Here is an 8,850-nt window from a genome sequence, read left to right as displayed (position 1 = left end):
TCATTAGTAATTTCTGTATACATAAACGACCAATATATGTGAGACTGTCACAATAGTGTAATCAATATTATATAAACCTTTAAAACTTACAAATAAAGATCTCTGGGTATTTTTCTGTCCATGTTACAAAGTTTTTGAAACTGTTTGCATATTTCACAACCGTATTTTCCGCTTTAGAGTTGACCACAGTATGTCGAAGATTAGTTACCAAATTACGAAAGTTCTGGATGAACTAAGTCTCTTGAATCCGATCAAAACCCGGTAGAAAAAATTATCTGCAAAAATCTAAATATTTATATGAATTATATAAAATATATGATAATTACCTGATTATATAAGAAACCAATCCTGTGACTGATTCAAAACTACAGAAAGGTCCAGTGACCTCATTAAACCCAGTGGTTGTGGTAACGGTCCGGTGACCAAATAACATCATCAATACACAATTATCACCAGTGTGAGTATCCGTCCAGTGACACAAAAGGCAATCCAGTGATCCTTTACTCTCTATTAAGTAATACTTAAAAATAAACATCTTTAGCCAGCCAAAAACGTGCTATTATAAGGCATTTAAACGTATTGCTAACACTAATCCTTTGAAAGTTCCGTTAGCAAAAAAACTTGTGTTGCATCCAGCGACGAAAATGCAATCAGTTTCGCTAAATTCAAGTACATCCGCTACATAAGCTTTGTATTTCATCTCCGGCAAAAAAATCAAAGGCCAAAATGGGGCTGAAATCCATTTGGCGCTATAAACGTACCTGTTGCTTTGCATTTGATCAAGTGATTAATGCACTTACTAACTAAGGAAACCGGAGGAATAAGCCAATTATTTTCACCAGCCCAGTGGCAAGTAAAAGCGTCAACCGCTGATGCACCGGGATTCCAAAATAGGGAGCTAAATTTAGGTGTCTGCGCATTATCCATATTAGCGAATCGATTAAAATTTTCTAGAAACTAAAAAAAATCATTAGAAATACCCCAGTCATCAAGGTCAATAATTCTGGACAAATTATCCGCTCTTTCATTCAAATCTCTTGGAATCCAATTCAAATGATGGAAATGTTATTCACATTACAGCAGTTGAAAATATCTAAAGCAATCTGTTGCAAAGCTGGCACTTTACTGCCTTTCTGTACTATACTGACCGCGTTCTGATTATCAGAATAAAATGTTACTACGCTGTTTGCTAGAAATTTAGAAAAAGCTAAAATACACAACTGAATGGCCCTAATTTCTCTCCAAGTGGAACTTTTCCCAGATTCATTATCAAGCCACATTTTATGCCTGACCAAACTAGAATCTTTAACGTACCCTGCGGCACCTGTATCACTAGTATCTGTAAACACATGAAACTCTGAACATGAATTTAAAAGATCTTTAGAATTCAAACACCTCAAGTTTGTTTTCCAAAATGCTACTTCCTGCAAGCAATCGGGATGTAAATTAATATTGACATATTGATCCCAAAACTCTCTCTTACTGACGACCGAAAACATACATCTGGTCATAATTTGAGTTACATTACCTAGAGCGGGAGTCAAAGAAATTATCTTTCCTGTGATTTTTGCCAATTGTCTTATTTGAATTCTACCATACAGACCATATAAAAAAGAAATTAGCTCAGATATTTTCTTTTCTTGTATATACAACTTACACTGCACCAAGTCCCAGATAAATCCGAGCCACTCAACCTTTTGTTGAGGCTCCCATAAATTCTAATCTTTGTTAGGAACAAAACCAGCTGATATGAGATCTGACTTCACAATTGAAGATTGAGACTTACTAACCTCAAATCTTGGTTAACGCTGAACCCATCATCTAAATACACAGCAATCTGAATACGGTTATTACGCCAATGTTTGACCAGTTGTCTTACGACTTTACTGAATATATAACCACTGACGGATAACCCAAACGGCAACACAGTAAAAATGTAATGTTTAATCTCTTGATTTTGTTCCCATGCAAATCCGAAATAAGTCTGATATGTATCAAAAATATCTACATGATGGTAACCTGATTTTAAGTCAAATTTAAACGCATAACAATTAAGTGATAAATACTGCTACATTGTCCTCCAATCTTCAAATTTCTTACTGTTTACCTGAATATATTTATTGACATGTCTTAAATCTAGAATTAATCTATGTTTGCCGCTGGAATTTACTGAAACTGACAAAGGATTTATAACATGAGGTTTAAAAGTTACACATAGCATTGTCAACAAATTTACAGTGTTCAAAAGCGGAAAGATATTTCTAAGGTAAACAGTTTCCGGTTGACTCAATAGAGGAATTTGATATTCGTCTCTAATAACGCATAAAATAAAGGGGGATGCACCAAATTTCTCCCAAAAGTTTATAGACTGTCTTAGTCTACCCTTAGCACAAATATCTTTTACACCAGATTCATACTCATAAAAAGATTCAACTAGATCAAGGTTTTGTACCTGTAGTTTGTCCATCTGCCTTTGTACCTTAGTTGGAGGTCCCTCGTTCGTTCTGGTTGATGTTTCTGGTCTCCTTTCTACAGCTACCGGCCCAGTGCCCGTAAAAACCACATGCATGACACTGGTCGGTAGGTTCTGCCCTGTTTCTCTGGGCAACAAAGTGTTGCCCACTCCCGCGAAGGGGCTGGTTATTAGCAGGAACATTAACAGCATTCGTAGGAACTTGTGAGGCAGAACCCGCTGCTTCTGCTGGATTTTACGTACATTTCCATACTTTTTATCAGTTTTCGAAGCTTTCAACTTCTTAACCGCACGGTTATCTGCTGCACGGATCTTGTTCTTGTCCTCGGAATCACTGGCGACGTCGTCCGAAAGATATTCCTGGACGGTCTTCCAGCCACCTTCACTTTTGTCAGCAATACGGATCAACTTTCTTCTCTATTTTATCAACAAGAGGTATTCTTCAAGAATTGACTCTGCTTTCGACAAGCGCTTTTTGTCAATATAAAGTAAGGCCCGCTCAATATTATCCAGTAGATCAGAATTAAATCCAAATTGAATTTGGTGTCCCTTAAAGTTAAAGTTAGTTTCAACTTCCTTGACTTTCTTAGCAAGTGAGCTAGTAGTTTCTTGGAAATTACTTTCTATACCGGCGAATTTAGAGTTCATATATGTTTTCATTAAAGATAAGTCCGCATTGGTCACCGATTCAAGGTTTGCAGAAACAGAACCGTTTACTGTATTATCTCGAGTTACCTCAAGCTCTTCTCTAATGTCGAGTTCAACTTCTCTGAGTCGGACATTATACAACCTTAACTTCAGTAATGGCTTCTTGGTACAACGTGTACCTGCACAAAACTTGGTCACCGGCCTACTCGATACGTTTAAAATCATGCGCACTGCTTTTATACCTCGTTAGACTAATCACTCAGAATTCAACCGTATTCAAATAAAGCGGGAAAATTCCTCCGCGATCGACCGTACTTAAATATATGTAAATTCTTCGCGTTCATGTGAAAATTTTAGATGTAGTTTTAGTATTTGCTATGACAGGTCTAATATAATATTTGCGCCAAGCGTTCCTGTCGTGCTAATTGTTGTCTGCAGTTCAGCTTTTTGTCGTCTTTTTGAATAATAAATATAAATTGTAGCGTCTATATTTCACGTGAACGAAGGTTCAGTCAGCTCCACCCTGTGTTACGTTTGTATTCAATACATGTCACCAAAATTTTGTTATCTGCCTTTTGGAAATCTTGAAAAAAATAACAGAAACAGGCGTGTCCCCGGTGGTGGATGTAATGGGGTGCAACAATGACTTATAAGTCGTAAGGTTTTATAAGCATGGCCTAACCATGAACCATCTGAGGTTAAGTGGTATGAATATCCACGTGACATTTACTGACATTAGTTTCCGAACCTGAATTTAAGATATGCCAAGCTTTAATGCATTTTAGCGGAGATACGGTTTGTCGGAAACTTTACAAAAGGAGACCCCCCTCTATTTTGATCCAAAATTCAAGTCTCTCACTTCTGGGGTTCTTAACTTCTCTTTTCATCCCTATCATTATGACTGATGAATCACGGAAAATTCGAAAGCGGTATGTTTTAAGCTCCTACCTTGAGAAGGACATGAGAGTTGGAGATTACGGAATGTATGATGAAATATCGAGAGGCTCCAGCCGAAAGCGGGAGAGTTAATACCTATGTAGATGCATTTATTTCGGACTTTCTCACATTAATTTACTACTATTCGTAATAATAAATTCTAATGAAAATTTTTTTTTATTTTTCTCATTTACATATTTTAAAACTTAGGCATTGTTAATTTAACTAAATGTAATGAAATATTTATCAACAATGATTTGTGAATATAAGCGTGTTTATCATGTTTAAGCTATTGTACTCAGAAAACAACACATTGCTCAGGGTTCTGTCTGTTTGTCTGTAGTTAAGCACAACAAACATTAGTGACGTTCAACTGTCTATGAAGATATATATATATATATATATATATAGTCACTCATGCAGTGTTATCATGTAGTTGAGGAGGAAAAAGTAACACATGATTTATATATTTGCCCCATTTCTGTTGATTCTGTTTTCAGCGTAGCATACTCGGGGACTTGATTATAACCGAATTTTATACAAGCTTGGTTCAAGCAAAACGCTATTTTGCGGAACTGGAGACAAAAATGATTAATTGCTTAATGCTTTATGAAATGTGGAAGTAAAGGTACGAATGCGGACATTCTTTTCTGGGCTAAGTGCGTGACTGCATCAAGTCGAAACTACCCAACGAATAATTACATCAGGCACTGAAGATAAATTCATAAATATATATATGCCTCCTTAATTCGAACCTTCAAAGTTCCATTTATGGGCAGACAAAAACGCTACATAAAACATTTTCTGGCCGATTCTAGAACGCAAAACCATAAAATATTACCATTGCATGTATGATATGGTATAATATTGTGTTATCGGAATTCCATTCATATTACATATTAATTGAAAACACACACACAACAAATCAACACTAAACAGAAGAGAAAATATAATCCGTTATACTTTTATGCCTCTATGATCAGCCACTCCTTGATACTATATACCTAACAGATAGCGTAAAACATAAAACTAAGATGTAATTGTTTTTTTAATTTATTCAGCAAAATACTGATTGAATATGCACAAAACTTTGTTTATTTCGTTCATAACAAAAAATCTCTTTTGATTCTGTTAAAAACGAAGATGAAACAGATTGTTTTAATTAAATAAATGGAACAAAGTTGAGCTTATTAAAAGGAGATAATTTCATTTCTTCTTGTAGGCGCTATAGCGCCTAATGTACCCTCATCCTTGAGAAACATTCTTTCATGAGACTCTATGTACAAATCAAGCAAATCTTAAGAGATGGGTGACATAGTCTATATTTGTTTCTATTGAAACGTTTTTCCATTGTAATGTTAATAGCAATCATATGTCCAATAGTATAAAGATTTTCTTTAATCGACAATGGAAGGCTCAGAAATGAGTTTGAAGTTCTCTAACAAGGCAACCAAACTTTCCACGAAATGGAGACTTATCTCTCGTTTTCAATGAATGTCAATTTATTTCTCTTTTATTTCATTTTTGACATGAAATAGATGAAAAGGTTTTGCAAACAAAATTTGTCATATGCCACACACAGCCTGATTTTTGTATGGACATTCTCTTAAATTCAACCGTTCTGTATAAGTTCTAAAAGGTTACGCAAATAAAATTCCCTGTATTGCAAAAGGTGTTTAATAAATCTGATTATGAAAATTAACTTTGTTACATGCACATTTTGTAAGAACGCATGATATTTTCTGATTAAGAAAAAAAAAAAAAAAACTCGGCATACAAGTAATAATTGTAATATATAAAATTTGGGAGTATTCCTTTTAATGTTTAAACAATAAGCTTAATTCATAAGGTTCAAGATCAAAAGCGAGATTCTAAGAGAATTGTACTTAGAAAGAAGGTTGTTTCCCCTCTAATCTGACAGGAAATGAAATATTAGGTAACAGAAACAAATCCTTTCATCCATCATATCAAGCTACATCACAAGAAATTAAAAAGTGCTCCTTTTCTGAGAGTTTGACCCGCAGAAGGTGCCATTTCATAAATAAAATCTCATGTTAGAATACATGAAAGAGGAGTAAGAGGGAGCCTGACTCAGTCATGGCTCAGTGATTTCCTTTGTTATAAACTGAATTTGGTCCAACTTAAGCGGGAGGCTTAATTTGGTAAATAAGATTTATCTAGAAAACCCCTAAGTTGAAAACACTTTTCTGTAAGGAATAACTATATCATATCTATGTTTGTTGACCTTTTTTTTCCTTTCTTTTTATGTACGTATTTCTACATTTCTACATACGTATGTCAATGCTTACATCTACTGAGTAACTTTACAGTAAACATTACATTCGTAAAACATTTAAGAGATTTATTCTATATGGAATGCCTTTTTTAGTTCCTGCGTTCGATAGCCCCGCAGTTGCCCTTTCTTGTGACTTGGTAATTGTCGACGTAATGAGCAGAATAATTGAATTTGAATCTTTAATTTTTTTTTTTTTGGCAAAATCGAGGGAAAACATTGGCAATCAAAGGTTTAAACGTACATACAGGTGGAATATAACCACAACAAGAAAATAAGATGAGATATTCACATAAAGATTCTAGATACCACTACATCGTTGAAAGAGTAATCAAGGGAACCAATATAACAGCGGAAATTTAAAAAAAATGTAATCCGGGATAAAGACCAGACATAGAAAACAGACAAACACAACCAAAAAATAAAAAAATAAAAAAATAAAATAAAATAACCAAAATAATACATACAAAGTAACGAATGTAAATGAGGAAGAGTAATCAAGGGAACCAAGGTTATAGCGGTAATCAAAAGAATGTAATCCAGGGACAAAGACCAGACATGGAAAACAGACATACACAACAAAGAACATAAAGTAACTAAAATCATACATACAAAGTAACAAAAGTAAATGAGCAACTCGGACTCCACTAAAAACTAAGAGCATGGACCAGGTGCATCGGTAGGGTAAGCGTCCTCTTGGAAAATGATAAAAAAAAATAGCAACAGGAAATCAACCATAAGCAACTGGCCGCTTTTTTGCATAGAACGTATACGAATTTGTATTTGTTGTTATAATCAACATTTCTATAAATTCTAGAAGTCGCCAATCATTAATCGCATTTAACCCATGCAATCTATACTACATACGATTAAATTTTTAAAGTGCTCTTTTTATATACTATACTGGTAAACTAAAAATAAATGTGGGTACAAATAACGAGAATGGATATGGTGAAGATGTCAAAAAACACAAACTACCCAACTGGAATTAAAAATGACAGCTCAAGGCCATCCATGGGTCAATGATCGACGAGGAAATCCTCACATACCACAGGGCAGACTAGTTTTGATGATAATATATACAAGACTCTCGAATGTGTCCGGTTCCACTAACATGTCTGATTTCACAAACGTGTCCGACAATACGTTACCTTACCACAAGCTATAAGAAAACAACGTCAGATTTTCGGACGTGTGAGGGAGTCTAGTGTTCATCACGATGGTACAGAGTTAGGCGATGTTGCGATGCAATGAACATTTCATCAACGTTATAAGCTCGGATGTACGGTTTAGTTGAAGAACTATTATAACAACGAGAATCAGTATTGTGTCATTGTGTTGTTTTTTTTAATTTTTAATATTATTATCATTTTTAATTTCTTTTTCATCATTTTGAGACAAAATTATCACGAAAGTCAAAATCACGGTTCATTGATTGTCTCTGCATTATAGCGAAAGATGGAATATTTAGGCCTGAGAACCAGTCCTGAGATGCCTTCTAAGTGAACCAACCAATAAACAAACATATTGAAATCAAGCGCATAATTTCTAATCATTCATGAGTATCCACACGTGTGTACGTTTTGTGAGGAAAAAACTTTGGAATACATTCTCTGATGTCTGGTCGTTTACAGCTTTCTTTGCACCTGACATACACCAACAAAAAACCTAAGTTTAATGAAAAAAAGACGTCTCCGTGACAATTGTTTTCTAAATCAGCCCTCTGTAATCGTTCATGTTTTTTGTTTTTAACAATTTAAAATAGTTTAAGGATGTTTTTGTTTTGCTTGTTTGTTGGTTTCCGTCCTTAGAACACATTTCAAGAAGGGCAGCATGGTGCGACTGCAGCACGGTGACCTCTGTTAACATGGTGCAAGTGTTGACACTTTTTTATTTGTTGACAGACTACAACAAAAAATTTACAGTTGGTTATAGACACAAAATTTGTTTTGAATCTAGTCTAATGATAACACACATTTTCTCATTTAAGGCCGTATTTCAAAAAGGGGTGGGCGAGAACCTCCAGAATAATTTAAGGTCTTCCACCATGTTGTAGAAACGATATGTTGCAATTTGTAAAATATCAGATGATTTTTTTTATGAAGTTAATGTTAAAAAACGAAAGTACTCAGACGCCAACGATGGCGACGACAGAGTGGTACTGAAAAACATTGCGTTTGCATAAAAATGATGAATATGAAAAAAATGCATTTTCTGGTCATGGAAATATCGACTCTCTTATCTCAAACAATCATATGCTTTGTTTTATAATTCGTAAATAGGACATGTTTGTGCGGTCTAATTGGACACGTTTGTGATAGTGACGGCATCATAGTAGGATGTAAGATGTGTTACAATTTCTAAGACTTGAATAGACGTCACAATACGAAATGTGTGAAATCGGACACCTTTGTGGAACTGAACATGCATCCGAGTCTTTCATATATTATGACAGTTCCTTTGCACGTATACACAATTTTTGGAAACTTTTTTCGATCTT

At 34.8% G+C, this 8,850-nt stretch overlaps 2 pseudogenes; both read right to left on the bottom strand.

Annotated features, from left to right (window-relative positions):
• Positions 1 to 559: 559 nt before the first annotated feature.
• LOC148600346 (uncharacterized) lies at positions 560 to 2,467 on the bottom strand (annotated as a pseudogene).
• Positions 2,326 to 3,346, bottom strand: LOC148600345 (uncharacterized; annotated as a pseudogene).
• Positions 3,347 to 8,850: the final 5,504 nt, after the last annotated feature.

This window comes from Perna viridis, chromosome 13 (assembly GCF_037379345.1).
Source record: "Perna viridis isolate PV_CMFRI_1.1 ecotype Kerala chromosome 13, ASM3737934v1, whole genome shotgun sequence".
NCBI lineage: Eukaryota > Metazoa > Mollusca > Bivalvia > Mytilida > Mytilidae > Perna > Perna viridis.
Note: the sequence above shows the minus strand (reverse complement) of the source record. Positions and strands in the feature narration are given on the sequence as shown.